The following is a 23,380-nucleotide window of genomic DNA, read 5'->3' as shown; positions in this document are numbered from 1 at the left end:
TGGTAAATCAGATAACAAAAAAACTATAAAACAGTTTAACCTGTCATTTCTTTCTCTCCAGTATGATGAGTTGTATCAGATCAGTCCAATCAGCTGCAGAATCCAACTGATTGAATGCAGGGGTGTATCAGCCGACAAAAGACTTCTGTGGAGGTTGCTCTCATGTATCCTCGCTCAGAGAGAGAGAGATCCCTCCTATGAGCTTTGGGAAGGTGTTCAAAATGGTGCGCCAGAACCATTTCCAGTTCAAGGGAGGATCGAGGAGCGAGAAAATGACGAATAAGAGACTTGGGAGGTACCCAGTGTGACAGGGGTGACTGTTAGCATCACGCAACTAAGGTTACCTAACAGTTAGCAGCAGGATTAAAGACAGAATCCAGCTGTTTTGGTCTCGGTGAGAATTTGGTTGGACCCTTTAATGACTCACCGTTCGATGTCAGTGCTGCTGATTTGTTAGCTTGTGCTAAATGGGCAGTCTTGCTGGGAGGGGAACGGCTCTAGTGATGGCAGCAACAGAAAGTTTATTGATCTGGTGAGGAGTTGGGAGGGTCTTTGATCAGACCCCCAGTGCAAATCAAATGCAGGTATCATGTAACAGGAGAAGTTTCAATACTACCTTGGTTATTTGGCTTATTTCCTTTGAGAGTACAGATACAAAAAAATTCAAACACTGGTGAACACAGGAGCCCTTAAAGAGGTTATGCTTATTAGTCATGTATACTTTAAATCACAGCTAACCATTTTCAAAAGAATAAAGCATATATAATGTTTTCTAACCTCTAATGCAGCCATTATTGTCCTTTAATTTCAATTTGCTATCAATTCAGTATTTTTGAAGGTTTTCAACTGGTGTTGATGAAGTATGTACTGTATATGTTTTGTTTGTGCTACAATTTGATTTGCATAAATTACTCCATAAAAGAAAAATCAAGGTTTGGCATACGGGATGAACAAAATGTACAAAATGTACAAATGACTTAAATTTCAGTGCCAGTCTAATGGTATTTGTTTTGCCTTAATGACTCTCTAGTAACCATTTGATATTGATTACTGTAAGATGTATCCAGGCTCAGTTCTTGGGTTCATGTCACACCTGGAATAAGTGTACTTTCACAAAATTTAGTGTTAACACACATTTTTGGGGCCTTTTCAAACATAAGGACTCTTCAATATACTCTGACTGTTACAATCTGCTACATTCTGCTGGTCTGTCCCAACAATACAAACATCAACAGCCACTTAATGCAGCGACTTGCCAAATACTTTTTAGGTTTACATCTTCTTAAACCGGGATGCTTCTTATCCACTTTGACTGCATGCTCCATGCACACTAAACACACACGACACACAAACCTGAGAGTCCTGTTCATGCATTTTAACAGTTGATAGGATTTTCCAGCTGAGCTAACAGTGCACTGAACAGGATTTTGTTTTCAGGTCTTGTATGACATGTACAGTACATCTTGAAACGACAGGGTGAGAATAATGCGTCATGTATTTAACTGCAGTTCGGTGGAGGAGGAAAGGATTTACAACTGTGGACAGAGCTCACAGTGAACTTGACAGAGCTCAGTGGAGTGAAGAAGTGAATTAAGGACATACTGAGGGCAAACAGACGGTCTATGTGACATCAATTTGAAAAAGGACCAGTCATATTTTTGATTAAGTGCTGCTGAGCTGAACCTCCTTCCTTCAACTCACTGAACTGAAATTAAATACATTATTTATCAACTGATAACAACCATCATCAGTAACACTTTGTACAACAGCAAATCTTCTTGACTGACCTGTGTGTGTATCAAACATGTTTGTCCATGCTCATGAACACACGTGCAGATCTACATCTCTTACCTCTGACCATGGGTTGCCATGTCGATGGCTCGTCGTACAGGTACGGGAGATCCTCCTTCTGTGACACTCAGCACCTCCATAGACTTTCTCTCTGGTCTCCGCTTACCGTGACGACTCAGCATAGGCGAGTCCACGCGCTTCCTGGGCGGGTCTGCTGAGCAGGGTTCAGGGGTCAAATGTCAATGAAGAGATAACACAAGGACAGAAAGTAGTCAGAAAAGTACCTCACTAAAAGGCAAGCTACAGTATCAGTAAGTTTTTTTAATCTTGACTACCATTTATTCATTTTTTTCTGGAGGGTTGCAAGTTGGAAAAAAAATTGTAACCCAAAAAGGGCAATTTAATATATCAATCCAAAGGTGTACTATGAGATTTACTGATAAATATAATATTTCAGTTTAGAGCTAAGCTCTCCTTTGTTGGCTCAGTGCCTTTAGCCAATTGTATATTTGCTGCGGAATGCTCTGCAATCCCAGGCCCCCTGAACTACCCACTGTACACTTTGCAATTTTTTCTCCATCGTCTATGTGAAATCTGGTGCAGCATTTGAAAGATGGAGGGTGGAAAAAGGAGGGGAACTACGATGCTAATTTTCATGCTTATACTTGTATCTAAGGTCTCTAAGACAACATGCTTACATGCTGTAATGGTCATCATCCTATCTGTGCTGGAACACCTGCATTCACCCTCTGTGTGAAACACTCTGTTTAGCGCTTCTCTTTAAGTCCCATTTCCGAAAAGCCTAATCTGCTCTGAATGGTTTCTGAAGTTTCTCATCATCTCTACACCGTCATTCTACCATTGTCATTCTACCAGCATCTCTACCATTAACTGGGGAGAAATTAACAACATAAGTGACCACGTTTCCAAGTTTCCCTAACGTTAACATGTAGCTACATGTGCACTTGCAGCCAGGGAATGACTGTATGTAGTAGCACTTTCTCCTGTCAAAAATGATCAATAAAAGCTTCTAAATACAACCTGACATGTTCCAGCAGGGTTATGATCCGAAAATGGGGATAAATTTACAACAATAATAACCATGTTTACATGTTTCCCTGATGTTAGCATGTAGCTACATGCAACAGTGTATTGCAGGGCGGGAATGACCTAGGCTAATTTATACAATGTAAAATGCCATAGACTTGTGCTAATAACGTTAGCATGTTGTATTGGTGGGGTAAATGTGTCCAGATAAAGACAAGTGTTTGTCTGTCAATGCTGCAATTTATAGTGAAGCCAATTTGCATACTTGTGTATGAAATTGTCTCTATTAAGCCATGTTTAGTGTGTGTTTTGAATCAACTAAACTTTACAGCGCTTAACAGAGTCCACCACCGCTGACTAGCGCTTTGGAGGTGTAACTGCAGAGTGACACACACACACCACCGCAGAGGTAAAAATAACATGCAGATTTTTTTTGTTCCACGACTAATTGATTAGTTGAAGATTATGTACGACTTCAGTCGACCAAGATTTTCTTTGGTTGACTACAGCCCTACAAATAACAATGTCTTATTTGTGGCTATATTTTGTTCAGCTGGACTGGCCTACCGATCTCATTGCGTGGCGGCAGGTTCTGATCTTCGTGGCTCGGATACCTCTCCTTGCGGTCCAGCAGCAGGAAGTAGATCATCTTTTCTTGGTTTTCTCTGGAGAGAGAATAAAGTCCAAGAGCTCACCATCAGCTGAGTGCCCACTGGTTAAGAGCGGGACAGTAAGATGTTCCATCATCACAAGACATATTAAATAGAAGAATTCATCAAACTGACATTTCTCTGCTGTCTCATATATTTCTCTGCCCCTCCTGTCAGCTCCCTCACCACCATCCCTCTCCCTTTAATCTGCTTCCTCTATGGTTTTATCGCCTCTTTGCTTCCTTCACCCCTCCTCCCCCTGCTCCTCCTCCTCACTCACTCCTCAGACAGCAGGTCTTTGGTCAGTTTGTCCTTGTCTCTGAAGCAGCCCAGAGAGTGCATGCTCTCCAGGACGTCGGGGTCGATCTCCTCAGCTGCAGCCAGAGTCCTGATGGCCACCTTCCTGGGAACAGGCTGCTCGGGCTCCGGCTCATTCTTTCCAGCTCTGCAACACAACACATGCAGCTAACTGACAAGCAAAACTGGCCCTGAGCTTTGACATTTAGTCATATTATTTGAAGTCACAAAGAAATAAATTTAGACTTACTGTGCAGATAGTTGGCAGCTTTTACTTTTGAAGCTGACCTTTATTTAATTCCCTTCAAAGTGTAAATCATGTCAGGGTGGAAAAAGCCTTTAATAGAGCACATTGGGCAGCTTAAACCTGAAATAAGGCATGCTCTACTGCACAAGACCTCCTGATAAGCAAGCAAACAAGTATAATAACTTGAAAGGGAAGCAAGAGCACTTAAACATGACGGGTACGGAGTGTAAATTTCATTTCATAAGCTGATGTTTTGGCAACAATGTGCCCTCTCCAGAGCTTAAAAGATAAATGTGGACAAATACAAAACAGCCCATATGAAATCTGATTCTGATATAAATATAAATACCAATAAAATACAAATAGGTGATATATCTTTATAAAATATTTTTACACAATACTATTTTAGATGTTCTACTCTACGCCAGTGATGCCAGAGTGCACTCAGGGTTTAATTTGGGCATGAGACTGACAGAACAATAAAGTGCATTGTGGGATACATTTCAACGTCAATATAATAAGCTTAAACGTAAAAATTAGAATGACTTGACCTTTGATTTTCAACTACCAAATTCTAAGCAGTTCATTCTTGAGTCCAAGGGGGAGTTTATACCAAATTTGAGGAAATGAAATTCCTTCAAAGTGACCTTTGACCTCTGCCTGCCAAAATCTAATCGTTCATCCTTGAGTATAGGTGGACATTTGTGCCAAATTTGAAACAGTCTCCTCAAGGCGTTCTTGTATTATTGCAGTCAACTGAATGAGACAGAGAAGGTCACAATGACCTTGATCTTTGACCTAAACAGTTCATCATTGAGTCCAAGTAGACGTTTGTGCCAAATTTGAAGAAATTCCTTCAAGGCATTCTTAAATTATTGCGTTTATGAGAATGGGTCCGACTGACTGACAGACGGACAGACGCACAGAGGTATGTACGTGCATGTACAGATAGACGGACAATCCGAAAGCATAATGCCTCCAGCTACGGCTAATCCCGGCACGGAGGCATTAAAACGCTGACCAGCAGCACCACCACCAGTGAGTTGGAGGTGAAGCAGAGGATGACAGATAGTGATCTGGGGAAATTAAGGCTTTAACTCATGTCACAACAACAAAATAAATGACAATAGAGTAAAATTAAATAAAATAAAAACAGACATCTGAAACATTATTAAATGTTACAATAAGATAGGTGAGAGTTTGAGTTTGTTATATCTGTTTGTTATATCTCTCAGGTCAGTTAGGGTCCGCGTCCATCATTATGGACCCATGAAGAACTTCAATCTGAGTCCTTTATTAATAATTAATTTTTTTTTTTTTTTTTTTGGTAAATTGACTTGATATTTTTGCACATACAAGCTCTAAACATCAATCAAATAAAACAAGAGAAAAAAAATCATCCTTTGATTGAAATGGTCACAACTGGTGTCGGGTGGTTTATAAGAAGACACTGCTTGGTTTGGTTACTGTTCATTAAAGACTTGGTCTTATTTTGGGGGTTTTGTTCATCATTTCTATCCGAAATAACAACATACATTTTTGTGTTTTAGCATCACACAAACCAACTGACAGAAATCTTAGACTGTCAGTGGATAGCACTGAGATTTAAAAAAAAAAAAAAAAAAAAAAAAAAAGGTAAATATCAATTTACATTCATTTCAAATCAATAACAGAATTCTGCTTTTTGAAACTCAGAATTAATAAATCCATTAGAGATCCATTAGAAGTGATGGAGTGTCCTGATGTTTGAGCTGCGCTTCTTCTCTGAGAGGCTTCCATCAGAGATTTCAAAAACTGGGTCCGATGAGTATATTATTATCAGAAATATTCTGCATGACCTGCAGCTGCATTTTCCTTTTTACCAACTGTTAATGCGGACTTGCATAAAGACACTCAACACAGACAGAAACATGGAAACTTTCAAACAGGTGGATATACTTACAAGTACCATGTATGCTTCTGGATCTGCTCTAACTGTAACAAAAATTAGAGGAGGAAATAAACATCAATGATTTTTATATATAAATTTAAAAAAAACACAGTGGTTATGTTTAAATGCCTTTTCCATAGTGTTTGATGTGTTTTTGTATTAAACAGGATGATGAGCACGATGTGATGTTTGTGACAGCTTTATTCGACTATACTCCATGTGCATATTTTCTTTTTCTTCAGCAAAATTACAACTGAAATACACACATGCAATACAAAGGGGACTTTTACGCCTTATGATGAGCTTCAAAGGCAGCACTTGCATACAGATGACACAACCCCCCCTCTCTAAAATAAAAACATGAAATTTGCAGAGTACTTTTTTTTGACAAACTGCTTGAACAGGACTCATAGATGCAAAAATGCCTCCAGTAAAGTAGGTGGTGTCAGTATGCAACCTCCAAAGCAGCAGCTGCAATCTGCCATAAAAAGGAAAGAAGAGGAAGCAACTATGCACAGTTGAAGCAGGAAGTACCATGGCATTTCTGCTATACATTTATGCAGTTAAGCAGCAAATTGGTGCATAAAAATCATCAGAACATAGAAAATGTAAGAGCTATCAAAATGTTTTCATAATTTTTGATAAATAACCAGTAATTATACAACTGCATGCAAAATTTCGGGCACCGCGGTCATTTTGTTTTCTGTGAATAGCTAATCAATTAAAAGATGACCTGATTTCCAAAAAACAAATTGTTGATGATGATTATTACTTCAAGCAAGATTACTTTTTCATTTCAGTCTTTTACAGCTTCAAAATAACAAAAAAGGAAAAAGGCCTGAAGCAAACGTTTGGGCACCCTGCATGGTCAGTGCTCAGTAGCACCCCCTTTGGCAAGTATCACAGCTTCTAAACTCTATTTGTAACCAGCTAAGAGCCTTTCAGTTCTTGTTTTGGGGATTTTCACCTCTTGAGGTAGTCCATTGTGGATTAGAGGTGTGTTTAGGATCATTGTGCTGTTGTAGAAGCCGTCCTCTCTTCATCTTCATCTAAAAATCATCAGGCTTGTTCAGATGTATCTTTGCAAACTTCTGATGCTGAATTTTGTGGTGAGGACACAGGAAAGGTTTTCTTCTGATGACTCTTCCATGAAGGTCGTATTTGTACAGGTGTCACAGCTATAAAGTAGAACAGTGCACCACCACTCCAGAGTCTGATAAATCTTTCTGCAGGTCTTTTGCAGTCAAACAGGAATTTTGATTTACCTTTCTAACAATCCTATGAGCAGCTTTCTGAGAAAGTTTTCTTGGTCTTCCAGACCTCAACTTGACCTCCACAGTTCCTGTTAACTGCCATTTGTTAATTACATTATGAACTGAGGAAACAGCTACCTGAAAACAATTTGTTATCTTCTTATAGTCTTCTCCTGCTTTATGGACATCAGTTATTTTAGTTTTCACAGTGCTAGGCAGCTGTTTAGAGGCTGCTGATTGTTGGGACAAGGTTTCAGGAGTCAGAGTATTCATAAAGCTTTGAAATTTGCATTACCCGTCCTTTCCTAACGAAGAATGTGAACAAGCCAGAGATCTAACGAGCTAATTAAGGTCTGACACCCTGGTAAGTTTCCTGAGAAGCTCAAATGTCTTTGGGTGCCCAAACTTTTGCATGGTGCTCCTTTCCTTTTTTTCGCTCTAAATTTGTACAAAATAATACACTGATCTTGGTGGAAAAGTTGAAAAGCATGTTCCATCTTTAACTACATGCCTTTTGGAGATCAGTTCATCTTCTACTCACTTGATGATTCACAGTTAAATGAATTTTGACCAGGGGTGCCCAAACTTTTGCATGCCACTGTATACCTCAACTTTAGTTACCCTCTTGACAAGCTGTATTTTTGAGCTAAAATCATGAATTAATATGTATGATCTCACTGATTTATAAGATGTGCAGATGTTGCAGCTGTTATTTCAAACCAGCTGTTCAAAGTTCACATAACTGCAGACAAAACATGAGTAAGAAGCACAATATCTAAATACATCCTTTGTTATTTTTGTAATGCTTCTATCCTAAGCCAAAACAAATCCATGGCCTGAGATGAAAAGATCTGATGCAGAGTGCAGAAGCTGCAGGGCCAGTCATGGTGCAGTTCTGCTAAATTTAGCCTGAGCAGTCCCTGAGGCAACAGCCCAGACTGTACATATGCAAAGCAAGCGGGAGTCTACTGATGGAAGATTTAAGCCCTCTCCTTTTGCAGCCAGACCAACCAATGAGGTGAGGTGAGGTGAGGTGAGGTGAGGTGAGGTGAGGTGAGGTGAAGAGAAGAGAAGAGAAGAGCGTAGCTTACCGTGAGCCTCTTGCCCGCATCCACTTCAATCATACCGCGCAGAAGGTTCTGACAGTCTGGAGGGATGAAGTGAGGCATGTGGAAAACCCCCAGCTTCACTTTTTCCAAAAGATTCCTCAGGTTGTCATCGTCAAAAGGCAGAGCGCCCTGGAGGGACAGGAAAGGAGGGAACACCGCAACATGTAAACATACGGTCTGTGTGTTCTGACTATTTAAAGGGTACACATTACTTAGTTTGTAGAAGTGCAACAAACTGACAACTGACACATTTTCAGTCCTTCTGTATATTATGTTGATTCCTCCGAATGCCTTGTTGAGGTCATTTTGTGTCTCTTTGTAGGCATTTAGTGTCTCTTTGAGGTCATTTGTGTCTCTTCGGGTAATATTTGTCTCTTTTTGGTCACTTTGGGTCTCTGTACTTCCTTTGTGGTCATTTGAGTCAGTTCCTGGTCAGTACCAAGGCTACTCAAAGGAGACTGGGACTCTTATTAGCCTCTATGGGTGCACTCGGTCTGATAGAACTTTTGGGTACACTCAAATTGTTCATTTTGACAAAAATGTCAGACAGAACCTTATAATGCCAAGATGATGAAACAAATAAACAACAAATAGTCGTCATTTAGGGCCATTAAGTCGCCTAGTTGCCCACATGTTAATGACATTCATTTAATTATTAAATTATATATTTTGGGCATGGCAACACAATGGTTTAAGTTCAAGGTCTGAGAAAAAATAGTATAAGTTACATTGTTAACACTGTGCTACATCAGAGAAATACAGAGCCGTACTAATAAATCTTCATTAATATAGGCCTATATTTTATCTACAAGTGCACGTCACACATTGAGCAAGCGGCCTGTTAATGACGCTGTGGGCAAAGCAGTAATGATTATGCTCAGTGGGTAATGGGCATATAGCTACATACATGTTTCAGATGATACGTCATGTTTGTAGTCGACAAATAATAGGCAATTGTTTGCGTGCAGAGTTTACATATCACCTTGAGTTTGTCCTTCACCTTCTCAAACTGATCCCACACTTGCTAAGCAACCTTAACAAGCATCATATAGCCTATCTATCCCTATTAATCTTGAGTGCAGAGCTAATCTTCTTCTAGGCGCTGTTTATAAGTGTGTAGGCCTATTATCCGTGGGACAGATGTAAAGCTCTGGGTAGCCCTGCACTAAAATGATCAACTTTTCCGTATTTATCACAGATAAATATTTATGGAAGAAGAGAAAGGTATCTGTAGGCTGTGATTGGTTTGTATTGTGACTCTTGTCTGACTACTGAGCGGGGCCTCTTCCTGTGTCTGTCCTTTCAAATTAAACTCCCACATCGTCCATTCATATAGGTTTTGATAGAGTTTCACGTTTTTATGTTTTTTTTCTGCGACTAAGGGACCAATGAAATCTTGCAGACTAATGACCTTTCTGGTTGACTAAGGATTGGTTGACTATTTGGGGACAGCCCTAGTATATTTTATCATATTTAATACCAGATATTAGTCAGTACTTTAATTTAGCTAAGTCTTAAATTGAATACTGCATTACACGGGGTCTGCCCATTGGTCCGACAGCCCATTGTTCCGACCATATTAAACCCATTGTTCCGAAGTCCCATTGTTCCGAAATCATCATGATGCCCTGTGGTTAAGGTCTGGTTAGGTTTAGGCACAAAAACCACTTGGTTAGGGTTAGGAAAAGATCATGGTGTGGGTTAAAATGAAAAAGAAAGTGGCAAACACATAAGCCGTGAGCCTGCTTCGCCTCAAGCCTTTCCCAGCTGACCCAGAGCCGGTCGCGGCGCACCATCAAGGCAGAAATACGCCCGCCAGGAGCCATTCAGCACTGCGGAAAGCTCCCCACACAACCCCGACCCCAGAGTTAACAATAGGAGGTTATGGTGTTTCTCTCCTCTCTATGACACTTGTATCTCGACCTGTAGCCTACTTTTGTTGTGTTGCTGATCCTCTATGGTACACAAATACAGTATAGCCTAGTATAATCAACAACGGGACGTCGGACTAATGAGAGGTCGGAACAATGAGAGGTCGGAACAATGCTACGGCACCGCATTACATTACTTTGATTTGAAGACCAAATGCAAATTGTGTTATTTATTTTTTCTACCATTTAAGACCCCCCTGAGCTCTGTAGGAGTATGTGGAGCGGATTGTAATTCATAAAAAACTAAAATGATTACATAATGTGCTCAACAAAGGTGTATGGGAAACCTGCCCGGTAGATTTTGATATTATTTCTGTGTAAAGATGGAACATTTAGACTGATGCTGGTGCTACAGGAGGAGTCACAGAATCTCAAACACAGATTGGAAGCATGAATATCCACAGCTAATTCAAGAAAAGATGGCCAGCAGTTTCAGAAGCCTTATCATGGGCCAAAGTGTTCCTGCCTGGTGGTGTCGCTAGAGGAAAGGTCAGGGGGTCACAGATATCATTGGGAATAATCCACTGGGGACTGTGAATATCTCCAACACTTGCAGGCCAAAAATGAAAACAACTGGGAGATTTGAAAACACAATACCGGCATCAAACTGCTCCTTCAGCAGACTTTCTATTGTCATGTAAATGGCTCGTCAGGTGTTGAGGTGTTCACTGAGAGATAATGTGGATTTTAACAAAGAGGAGGAGTGGAGGCAGTTTGTGAGAGATATCAGTCATAAGAGTCAGTGATGAAGCTGTTTGTGTGGCAGCCAGCCTCTGCTCCAGCTGGGGAGCGCACTTAGTGACGTGATGACTGATCCAGTTTCCTCCTCATTGAAAAGGAGCAGGACGGAGCCATATGGCCACTGACACTGCGTGGGTAATCAAAACAACACGAGTGGAGAGATTTATCTTCACATGATGACTGTGTTATATATGCTCCATCTTAATCAAGAGAAGAACACACAAGTGTGCACATTTACAAACATATTCATTTAGCTGCTTCTCTGACGACTCACTTGTCACTGTCGCATTATAAAGCTGCTGAAAAGCCTTTGTTATGTGCTGTGTGTTTACCGCGCTGCAGAGTGTGTGTGCTACACAGCAAAATGAATTACACCAGTCTCATGGCTCTGATTTACATACTATGCAGAACTAAGTCAGTCAAATATTTTAAAAGGGGAAATGTCTTTAAACAAGAAAAGAACAACTAACCAATTTAGAGGGCCCAAACAAAATAATGGAGTTGACCCGCACCACCCAGAGCAAACACCAGCTTCCCATGTGAAAGTCGGTGTTTTTTTTACCCATCCACCACACCTCCCATCTGCTCTACTCTGTCTTGTTGCTGCCTTAACTTTCCTTGCTGTCCCACCGCATCTCCCCCTGACGCTGCCGGGTGTCATTAAACAATAACGGCAAACAGCTGCGTATCATGCCAACATGAAATGGCGACTTTTTTATTGGTGTCTAACGCCAGGAGTCACTGACCAAGCACTGGTTTTCAATTACTTTAGAGTGAGACTGGGTTGCAGTTTTGGGTGGGCTGTGTGTGCCAAGTGGCATTCACCTGAACTCCAGGACTCAAGCTTACCCAGCAGAACACTGTATTGCACTGTGACAAGATGATAAATGTTATCAATGTTTCACCTCTCAGCGATTTTATGTTGTGGCTGATTAGTGTATTTTGAAATGTATTAAAGGGGAACTACACCCATTTTCAAAATTCATACATATTGTTCAGATGGTCTAAGACAGTCCAAAAATAGTAAGAAAAATGAACAATTCTCTACCAAATCCAAGAGCTAGAGCGCTCAAACTCAAACTCGGTGGTTCGATCCCCGACTCCTCCTGCCTGCATGCCGATGTGTCCTTGACCAAGATACTGAAACCCAAATTGGATGATGCTTCCATTGGTGTGTGAGTGACTTAAAGAAAAAACTGAGTAGCAGGTGGCAGGGAGCCTGAGAACAAAGACTTTCTTTGCCAGCATCTGCCTCACTGGAATTGTTGTGCATATAACAAATAAAGAACTTTGAACTGTACATGTCCAGAGTTTGAATTCCGTTGCCTAATAAGTGTCATCATGTGTCCATTATTTGTTTTGTTAGAATTTTAAATGATAGATGAATGTTGGTCAGATTGGGTATGTGGATGGTTGAGGAGTCATCCTGTGCTGGCACCTCAGTCTTAATTGCATCCTTTTTTTAAAAGGTTATGCCTTCTGATGGAGATTTCCTCATCTTTGTGTTAAATTATACAGTTATGTTGTTTTGTTAACACTTTCTTTGTGGCTGATCTTTCTCAAATTATAGAACAGAGAGAGATGAACAGTTAAATGATGAAGTTGCGTTAGTTAGGCCAGGTCTGTTTCATTTCTGTACTTATTTAATTTATGAAGCAGTTTAAATTTTTTATTGGTACGCAGTGTGTTTCCAGCATCCCATCTTTAATTCAATCCCACCTGATGTAGACCGCAGACTGGGTGTACAAGAACAGGCACACCAGCCTCCAGCAAGACTTTTCATAACATTACGGCATCCACTCTTTTCTCAACACAAGTGAAGCCTCCATATAAAGCACATGTGCACATGTCTTCATGGAGTGACCTTCAGTATTAATGACACAAAGTTCCTGTCAAAAAGTGTATATGGATGTTAACATTCACTCGCAGCACAAGTTCTGCTGTAAGGTAGTTTATTTTGTGTTGAAACATTAGTGACCTTCTGCTTCACCTTGGAACAACTGCTTCACAAATATAGCATAGCATTCAGCATAAATATTTGCCTCAAGAACAAACTAAATCAACCTCTCCTTCACTTTTTCCTGCAATACTTCATCGCACCGACTAATGCAGTAGCAGGGGAAAAGTCTAAAGTGCAATCAGTGCAGTTTTATATGCCCTACAGCCGTGTAATTTCAGAGATTCCCTAATGAAATGGTTCACAGATTCAAATTAATCTCAGGAATCAAGAATACACACTGTAGGTTGAGATTTTAAAGAACTGTGTGTAAGATCTAGGAGGATTTAGTGGTGTCATAGCAGGGAGGATTGCAGATAACAACCAGCTGAAACTGCTCCTGGTTAGAATTCTTTCAGTGTTCATTGTCAAGAAAGTTTTTACCGTGGGCTCAATTATCCACTCAGGTCTCTTCCTCTCTAAAACAAAAAGACCAGGTGACCAGTAAGACACTGTATAAAGCAGTTTCATGTTACAAGTCAGTGCTTCTCTGATGCTGTTTGGCATGTTGGAGATGGGCCACTGGCCTTGCACCTGTTAATTGATTTGATTTTTTACATTTATACCTGTAAAAACACTGAATAAAGCAATTTCACATTAAAAAAATATGTGTTTTTCCAATGCTCTCATCACACAAATAGCTCTATCTGGAGCCAGTATTTGGTTTTTCCATTCTAGGCTAGCAGAGAAACACAGCAGTGCAACATGGTGATCTGCACAGACGAGGACCTGCTTGCCATCTAGATATAAATGGATCATTCTAGGGTATCGAAAACACAACAGTTCATATTTTCAGGTAATTATACACTAGAAAAGCACAAACATACTTATTATATCATATTCCCTTTCTGCTAATATATCCCCCTAAATCCTACACACTGGACCTGTAATTGCAACATAGGTATCCAACTTGGAACTAATCAGTTAGCTATTCTTTTTAGAAACCTTTAGCAAAGGTTCATCTGGATTATGGTAGTAAAGACTGGGGTACAGATGTAGAAGTAAGATGTGATAAAGGTGCTGACCAGAGTGTTTACTTGGCACACTACCAGGATGTCCCAGTAAGGCAGGTAAACTCCTTGCTGAATGAATAGTTGTACATATACTAAGATTTATGAGAAATAACTACATAAATGAACACATGTATTACATATCCTTACATTTATGCTGTTTTTCACCAGCTAAGCTAGCTGCTTTTTGTCAGCCCCCCCGAAAGTCAAGTAAATTCTATTTAATTTTATTTTCTATATAGCGCCAGATCACAACAGAAGTCATTTAAGGTTACCTTCTCTACAGAACAGGTCTTTACCTTGTCCTTTTATTAAACAAAGTAAAAAGCCTTATTTACACAGGCATGTCATTTCTGTCTCTACATCTCTTTCTAAACTTCACTCAGTGTTGTGATATCAGGATTATGATTTCTTTTATTGAAATTTTTATTTTGTTGTCAGTGAGATATCCAGTTTATATTGTGACTTTGCTGTTTTAATGTTACTGTTGCTGCTCTACAAACAACAATTAGTTATAAAAAAACACAGAGACATGTGCGCGTGAGCACACACACACACACACACACACAGATACATGCGCGCACACACTGGTCAGCACACTACCACCAGCCGACAGAGAGTGCGCATCAGAAAATATGTCGTGTCAACCACGTGAAAAATCACTTTAAATGGATAGTTCGGATTTTTTGAATTGGGGTTGTATGGGGTTCTTATAGTCAGTGTATAAGATACAGTTGATGCGCACTGCCAGTTTGAAGAAGCAGGCTGGAGTCCAACAGGGAAGCTACGCAATGTACTGCTGTTGATGGGGGCCAGCAACAAAATGTATTTTGGCTACCTAAAAAAATCTATATCAGTTTAAGTGTACGTCATGATGAGAGTATGTTTAGTGCTTTATCTGTCTGTAAGACAGCCTGTTCCAACAGGGAAGCCATTATCGGCTTCACTTCCCAGTCTATGTGCTAGTTAAGGCCACCAGACTCCACTGACAAAAACAGTCATTTTGGCTCACTGGACACAGGAGCTGCTGGTCTACCACTACCTTGATCACTTCGTTAGTTTGTGTTATTTTGTGACTTTGGTAAATCCAAACTAAGCCTTTTAAATGCTGGAGTCACACAATAAAACAAACAAAACTACGCAGTGGTAGACCAGCAGCTCCTTGTGTTCAGCAATGTTAAATTACAATTTTTTTTTCAATGGAATCTGGCCTTGAAGAGATTAATATAACAGCTTCAGTTTTCTGTTGGAAATCGCTGTCTGACAGCATGGTAAAGCCGTGAACATATTCTTAATATAGCATACACTTAAACTGACAGATTTTTTTAGGTGGCTAAAATACCTTTTATAGCTGACTCCCATCCACAGCAGTACATTGCTTAGCTTCAATGTTAGACTCCAGCCTGCTTCTCGAAACAGGGGGCGTGCCGACTGACATCTACTGTATGTAATACACTGTCTATGGATAAGTACCTCATGCAACCCCTCTTCAAAAATCTTAACTATCCCTTTAACTAACAAGGTAAGCCGTCACTCACCACTAAAAGTGCAAACAGGATGACTCCACAGCTCCATGCATCTGCTTTCCTCCCATCATACTTCTCCCCCTGGTAAAGACACAGACAGACAGACAGACAGAGATGAAACTCACATCATTAATTCTTCATTCTGAGACTGTTTCCCAAACTGTAAATCACCCTGACTGCTCTGAGCCTCAGCATCTCGCTGTGCTTAATGGAAAAATCCACCCATATATGGATATTCCTACAATGGAACATCAGCAATTTGTGATGCTGACTGCACAGCGGGAGTTATTTTGAGATGAAGTGTTTGAATTTCCTTTTTCTGGTGTACCAACCCGACCTCGTCTGCTGGGTGTCAGTTAGTCATTTCCTGTGTTACCCAAAAAGACTTGAGAACAAACAGCAGGCAGAGATATGGATATGGACAGTAGGAAGATGTACCATACCTTACCTTTACTTCTTGCAAAATTTATTTAGAAAATCTCTGATACCTACATTTTAAATATCAATTTTGCTCATATATTAATTAGGGATGCACAATAATATCGGCACATAATTGGTATCGGCCAATATTGGCTTTAAAATGAGAATCAGCAAATATGCTTTTTCTTATTTTGCACAATGAATGAATATGACATACATTAAAAAGTATTGTATTTCATGTCTCCATCTGCTGGTGGGTCATCACAATAAGAGTATGCATGTATAATATGATGTTAATTCCACTACAGAAATATTGTGCATTCCTAATATTTATATCAACAATGCATAGTAAAATATCTGTTTGAAATCTGAGAAAATAACACAGAATACACAGGATAATCAAATACATATTGAATAAGTGTACAGAGTCGAGCTCTGTGTATGTGTATGTGTGTGTGTGTGTGTGTGTTTGTCATTGGACAAACGAATGTTTAAACCAAATGTAGGTTTGTTAAAACAGAAAATGAATTCTTACAGTCTTACAGGGGGAAAAACAGTTTCCACAGGCAAAACAGGAAATACATAAACAAAATGGTCAAAGTAATGCAAGACTGCATCACAAATAACAGATTTTTTTAATAGTGTGTAGAGAGTGTATTTCTATCCAATGGAGGGGGAAGGGGGGTGAGACCTGAGGAGAGAGCGCAGTGAATGCAGAGAGGATGGAGCAGTGATGTAAGAGCCATTCTGGAGAGTGCGGTCAGAGCTGCTATTACTGTATGAAAGAAACACGGAAAGACCAAGAGAGAGCACTTACCCTGATAACCTCTGGGCAGGCGTAGTGTGGAGATCTGTAAAAGAGGCAAAGAGGCGGTTATGCTGGAAAGGACTCGCTGTAGTTGACACACAACATTACACAACAATACACACTCAGCCAGCAGCCACAACCACTATAGTGAAGAATAAGTGAGCAGGTGAATCTCAGCACAATCGTCTGACATAATGCCCTCTGAAGAAATATGAAGCACTTTACCCAAAAATCCATGAAAATATGAAGCTGGTATTGCCTTATGTGGATTATTTGTTTGTTAGCTAAGTGAGTTTTACATAACATGAAATGGCCTCAATCCAAATTCCAGTGATGATGGCTCATCCTGTTGGATAACATATGAAAGCATCCAACAGTGTTTCCACAATGTGACGAGCAACAACAGTGGGGGAAGTTTTTAAATCATTTACATTAAGGACCATAATAATGGTTTTATAAGCCCTGGCTCCTTAAATCACATTCTTTACTTAGTTTTTGCATTATCATAAATATGTTGAAATATTTTAGATTTTTAAATGTATTTTCCTAACTGTTCAAGGTGGCCCATTATTTCCATGTATTTCCGTACGATATCAAAATTAGTTTAATGTAACACAATTGTTGGTTCAAAGTACTTTTACCTCAGTACTCCACTTAAGACCAGTTCAGGTACATCTGTTGCTTCTTTATGCATCCAATTTATCACCCAGCTGGCCATGGACATCAGTATGACAGAAAGATGTTGGACTCTTACTTCTGAGAGACTTTAAATTTTGGCTGGAATAAAAATCATGTTGACGATATAAGTGGCTTACTCTGTTAAAATTTCACAGTGTGGAGGTTGTCACATCGTCTTGCAGATGTACCTTACAACTAACTTACAAATAACTACATTATTCTACTTTAAGATGATGTTGGCATGGGATGTTTCGAAAAAGCTGGATTTTGGTTACTTAACAACACAACTTAAAATTTATACAAAATATTAACACAACTATTATATTATACATAACTAATATTGCACAAATATTAACATCATCTATTATCAGTATTCTATGTCAAATTGCTGTTAGCATCAAGGCTCTGACACACAAAGCTGATGGTTGGCCGTTGGTCAATTTTCAGCCAGTGAATGAAATCACTCTGATTGGCAGTTCAGCTCAGCAAACAAGAAGAGAAACAGAAGTGAGGAAAGTGAACAAAGAACTAAAGTCAAAAGAGAGTGAGACCAAAACAAACTTGTTACATAAGATAGGATTACTTTTCTTTAGCCATTGAGCTCTTTAGCAGAAACGTCTCCTGATGGTTTATGTTACTGTTCACTGGCACACTGTAAATATGTTCTGTTCTTACAACATTAGATTGTCTTATTATTGTGCTAACTGGCTAACAAGCATTAAGACGGTCTTCCAGTTTCCCTTTTTGAATGATGAACACAGACTATGGCCGTCTGCTGGTATGGACAGTTAATTCCTCTCATGCAGGTGCCGAGCATACGCTGGTTGGCTGATGGCTGTAGTCTTTGCTGTATGTTTGTGTGCAACTTTTTGGCTGAGACACGAGATGTGAGGCGACACAGCAGTTGTCTTTCATTGCCACTCGTTCTCTGAAGTCAGGTTTGGTGTGTCTGGGCCTCTAGATGTTGTCCTGCCATTCATTTTGGTCACCTGACATCACAACCTAAATTAAACCAAATATCTACGCCTAACAACATTGGTGGCCAGTTGGTTACATTTAAATGGCAACTTACATTTACTTAAAAGGGGCCTATTATGCTTTCCCTTGTTTTCTGTCATATATAATGTTACAATGTCAGGGGCCGTATTCACAAAGCTTCCTAGTGCTAAGAGTTACTCCTAGTGATGAAATTCTGATAAAATTCTTAGAATTGTGACGTTTTCTTAGAATTTCCCCTTAAAGTTAAGACTAGGTCCTTGTAAAGGTAATCTTAGCCCTTAGAAGAACTCCTAAGGTGAAAAACTGTTAGGAGCAGGGAGGAGGACTTTTAAAGGATAACTTCTGTATTTTTCAACCTGGGCCCTATTTCCCCATGTGTATGTGTGCGTATGATTCATGGGTACAACTCGTTCTAAAATTGGTTCAGTATTGTCGGACAGCGAGATGCTGAAGTTGTGGCTAGTTGTGCTACAAATGGATGCTAACACTCCTCTCCAGACACTGCGCCTTGCAGACCATCGGGTCTGCAGTGCTCACTTCTCCCAAGATACATCCAATCCCGAAACACCTCTTCCTCAAGAAAACGGCTGTCCCACGAGTAGAGAGCGCTACAGACACAGTGGAGCAAAGCTCTCGCGAGATGACGTCACACAGCCCAGAGGTAAGGGAAATGTTTACTATGCTATTTACAGAGATAGCACTGGCGATCTGAACCGGTCAGTGGCGAAAAAAAAAAGCACTTTTAATGCGCAAACTTATACGGGGACGCATTTGCCCCCGTTACCGTTTTAGCTCATTTTGCGGCTGCATCCGCCTCCCTCAATACTGAACCAATTTTAGAACGAGTTGTACCTATGAATCATACGCACACATACACATGGGGAAATAGAGCCCAGGTTGAAAAATACCGAAGTTATCCTTTAAGAGGCTTAAGAGTTTCTTAATCAGAGGAGAAAATGGTGAGAACAGAGGTCAGAATAGAGGTCAGAGAAATATTCTCCAAACACTGAATGACAGTGAGTAAATGAAAGGCCATAGATTAGATTGTGCAGGGATAATATTTGTGGTCGATCTAATTAGGGGTATGCACACCTTTCCCACCTAACAATATCATTAATACTAAGATACTTGAAAAACTGAGAAAAGGCAACAGTACAGCAGTGATGACTTGTGGCTGTTTCAACCCTCCATCAGCAAAGTGATCACACTAGACAACACTTTCACAGTCAGCAGTTCATCTCATTTCCTCTGGGTGTCCTCACCTTGCAGGCTCACAGAAGGGCATGTCTGTGACAACCAACGGGGTCAACCACACCTCCTCACTGAGATAAAAGCTTCTGTCCCTTCCTCGCTCAGAGTTGCTCTGAGAACTTTCCTAAACTAGGACTCCTTACTAAAAGTTTTTAGGCTAAGTTAGGAGCTCTCTGAGAGTGTTCTCAGAATGTTTGTGTATTCAGCCCCAGATGTTAATATCAAACATGGCCAAAGTTTCAACTAATGATGAAAACTAATCCATTTGAGCAAAAACCTCAAGCAGATCATGTGACCTAAACTAGTAAAAACACAGAATAAAGCAGTCTCACATTACAAATCAGTGTGTTTCCATTGCTCTTGTCGCATAAGGGCTGCTAACTACAGTGGCTGACACGAAAACGTGAGTTAGTGTTAGGTTTGTCCATCCTGAGCTACTGTAGAAACATAGCGATGCAACATGGTCATCTCCATAGACGGACCTGCTCCCTCTGTGCCTCATTCTACGGTAACAAAAACACAACGATTCTTATTTTTATTAAACACTGAAGAAAATATACTTAATATATTATTTTCCATTTCTAGCAGAAGGCTATATCCCCCTAAATCCTACACACTGGACCTTTAAGTACAGAGGGGCCATTTAATGCCTTATATGTCGAGTAAAATCTTTAAATCAATCTAGAGGTGACCAATCATGGAGAAAAGCTACAACTGGAATAATATGTGATGGCCTAAAACAACTAGAATGCTCCTTAAAACACAGAAGTAGCAATACTACAGTGAAAAGAAGCATTTTTGTTGTTTTGTTGGATATAAATCTGCAGTTTTGGGGATTCCTGTGCTGCAGATCAGTTGAGAAACAATGAAGTAAGGGACAGAAGTAATGCAAAAAGCAAAAGGAGAACTGTAGTTAAAGTGAAATCAGTAATGGGTCATGGCTAGAGGTACAGTCATAAAGTTAACAAATGCATCTGAGTTCTCCAATGTGGGCCAGAGATCTTTGGTCTGTGTGTCTTCTCAATAATTAAATAATCACACGCACAGCAATGAGAACATTCGTTTGCTCTTCCTCTGTGTGGATTCATCACAACAAATGAAGCAGAGAGAAGGACTCTTTTAATAGCGTTTCATCGCAACTCTGCACCATGTGAGCACGGCTCCCAGAGTAAACACACACTCCATCATTGCCAGCATCATGCTTAATTATGCTAATGTATGTAAAACCAGTCGATCTGAACTACTCAAACAGTCGTGTCAAAATGCACTAACTGCAATCTAATTATACCAGAGCAAATGTTCATCCTTCCTGCTTGAGGCGACTTGTCCGTAGTCGTCTCTGACTGACATTTAATAAAATCCATTAACGTCATAGGAAGCGTCATCTGACTTGTTACTCACGTGAGATATTTACAGGATCCATCAGAGGTTCTTTATAAAAACTGTCTGCATCACCGAAGTGTGGAAGAGTAATCTGACAGAAGAACACAGCTCTGTTCTTTGCATTAATCACTGACCTTATGTTGCGTCAGCATGTACTGTGAAACTAACAACATGCTTCTGCACAAATGGAAACCCCTCAGCATTGTTACACCCAGTGAGCATTTTGGTTTTGGCTATTTGCAGGTCAGAAGATGCCTGGCATTTAGGTATAGCTGGGCTTAATATGAGCTTGACCAAGGTCAGATGAACCCACCCACTAGCGAGCCCCAGGGAAAAACTACAAAACTACAACAATAAAGGCCTTAAAATCAAGCCTCAAAATTATACAGAAGCTAAGGAATGTACTGCTGTGGACAGGAGCAGCAGCAAAATGTATTTTAGCCACCTAAAAAAGTCAGTGTCAGTTTATGAGTACACTATTTTTAGAACATTCTTAGTGCTTAATCCTGCTGTCAGACAGTGATTTCCAATAGATAACTGAAGCTGTCATATCACTCCCTTCAAGGCCAGACTCCATTGAAAAATAATTGTTATTTAACATCGCTGAACACATTTGCTCCTGGTCTACCGCTGCCTCGATCAGTTAGTTAGTTTGTGTTATTATGTGACTTTGGCATTCAAAAGAGTTAGTTTGGATTCACCAGAGTCACACCCTAACACAAACACACTATCTGACTAAGGCAGGGTAGATCGGCAGCTCCTGTGTTTAGCAAGCTAAAATTACTGTTTTTGTCAATGGAGTCTGGTGGCTTTGACGAGAACATAGATGGGGAACTGAAGCTGTTAGCCATTTGATGGTGAGGTTAAGTTGTGAAAATTTTCTAAATATAGCATACACTCAAACTTATGATGATTTTCTAAGGAGTCTAAAATACATTTTGCTGCTTCCTCAATCCACAGCAGAACATTGCTAACCTTCTGTGTTGGTACTGAGACTGTGTTGAGACTGCTTCTCCAAGCTGGGGAAGACACTTACCATGGATAACTACCTCATACAACCCCATTTAAAAAGATCCAAACTGTACTATTTAAAGCCTCTGTCGTTTTATGTTATATTGGAACTTATTTGTGCATGCAGTATTAACAAACAAATTTGCAATAAACTAAAATATTACAGTCTTTGGGTCCCTGAGGGGTTGCCTGGTTGGTATTCCATAGTAATCCATAGTTCATTCTTCATTTTGCAAACAACAGTTAACAAAGCAGTCTCAACTCAAGGTCCACTTATTCACTTCTGGATCTTTTACAATGTTTGCTTGCCATTATAATGTGTAGTTTTTTTTTTTGTTTTTTTTTTTATTGTTGAAGCACTTTGCAATTCCTTCCTTGCTTTTGTGCAAATTTACGCAAATTATGGCTAATAACAAAATGTCAACTATTTTTTTTTAAGTCAACAAGGAGGTTAAGTCCTATAGTTGCTTGTTTAAACTAGAATTACCGCTCCACGGTTGTATGCCTGCGTGCACCAGTTAAGTTTCAGTGTACATCCATGTCTGTGAAAACATGGATGCTTCACACCCACTGTCCCCCTGACAGCACAGAGGATCTATACAATCAGAACAGTTTCAAGGTGGACACCTAAGATAAGTGTCACCAATTCAGTATCTGACCAAATGTCTCCCCTTCTGTTCCTGAGTTATGACATTGAAAAATGGCCAGAAAAGTGTTTTATGCAGAATGTTATAATGTCACAGTGAAGCTGACCTTTGACCTTTTGGATATGAAATATCCAGCTTATAATTAGCATTTGGATTCTTGAGTTACGGCCAAAAACATCTTTTGTGAGGTCACACTGACCTTGACCTTTGTTCTTTGACCACAACATTATAATCACTTTATTCTTCAGTCCAAGTGGACATTTGTGCCAAATTTTGAGAAAGTCCCTCAAGATATTCTTGAGATATCATGTTCACAAGAATGAGACAGATGAGATCACATAGACTTGACCTTTGACCAGTGTTGGGTAAGGGTTACTTTAAAAGTAATCAAAGTACTTTACTGTGTTACTTTTTTTTTTAAAGTAACCAGTTACTTTACTGCGTTACTCCCTGAGTAAAGTAACTCAAGTACTTTTAAAGTACTTCCAATGTTACTCCCTGAGAAAAGTAACTCAAGCACTTTTAAAGTACTTTTGAGTATTCTACATTTCCTGTTGGGCAATGGACCACAGGGCGCTAAGCCTACATTTTTTTGTCTCCAAAATTAAAGTTATGGACCACTTGCCCTTCACTGAGATCCAATTCTCCCATCACA

At 39.8% G+C, this 23,380-nt stretch overlaps 1 pseudogene; it reads right to left on the bottom strand.

Moving 5' to 3' along the window:
- The window catches only part of LOC126407048 (serine/threonine-protein kinase BRSK2-like), a 221,543-nt pseudogene that overhangs the window by 45,817 nt on the left and 152,346 nt on the right, over window positions 1–23,380 (bottom strand).

Source organism: Epinephelus moara, chromosome 1 (assembly GCF_006386435.1).
Source record: "Epinephelus moara isolate mb chromosome 1, YSFRI_EMoa_1.0, whole genome shotgun sequence".
Taxonomy (NCBI): domain Eukaryota; kingdom Metazoa; phylum Chordata; class Actinopteri; order Perciformes; family Serranidae; genus Epinephelus; species Epinephelus moara.
Note: the sequence above shows the minus strand (reverse complement) of the source record. Positions and strands in the feature narration are given on the sequence as shown.